The sequence below is a fragment of the Etheostoma spectabile genome, chromosome 5 (assembly GCF_008692095.1).
Source record: "Etheostoma spectabile isolate EspeVRDwgs_2016 chromosome 5, UIUC_Espe_1.0, whole genome shotgun sequence".
Lineage (NCBI taxonomy): Eukaryota > Metazoa > Chordata > Actinopteri > Perciformes > Percidae > Etheostoma > Etheostoma spectabile.
The window spans coordinates 6,982,403-6,982,902 of NC_045737.1; the positions used below are offsets into that span (position 1 = coordinate 6,982,403).

At 39.2% G+C, this 500-nt stretch overlaps 1 protein-coding gene across 5 annotated transcripts in view; it reads right to left on the reverse strand.

Moving 5' to 3' along the window:
• Window positions 1-500, reverse strand: part of LOC116689706 (ubiquitin-associated protein 2) — a 23,194-nt gene that overhangs the window by 3,743 nt on the left and 18,951 nt on the right. The gene's annotated exons all lie outside the window — the stretch shown is intronic.

The following is a 500-nucleotide window of genomic DNA, read 5'->3' on the forward strand; positions in this document are numbered from 1 at the left end:
CTAATTCCTTATGAATTATCCTTCACATCTTTTCTTGACATTTACCATTGGGGTTATGAAAAAGTGGTAAAGTAAGTAAGTCTTAAGAGGTATTTTGTTTGACATTTCGACCGCAGCCTGTCTACGGTGTAGCCAGACCTTACTCCAGAGCACTGTGGAGTAAGGTCTGACAATGTGAGTCAGCTACCACCACAAATGGAATCAGATGTTGCATGAAACACTGGTTATCTCATTAGAATGACATGACGTAACATGAACAAAACTTTAATACAGTAACTCTGAACATTATTTCAGAGTCCAATTTATTGACATTTAAAGAAAACTCCTCCCATGATCACATGCCATTTCATGACATCAAAAAGTATTTTGTTATCGTTTTGATCGTGAGACGCCTGGCGGTAGAAAACTGAATTTTGTACGTTGCTGAATACTTCAGGCTTGGCAGAAAACACCATGCTGAGGTCACAGCTACTCAGAAAACATGGGTGTCTTGTGCAGTG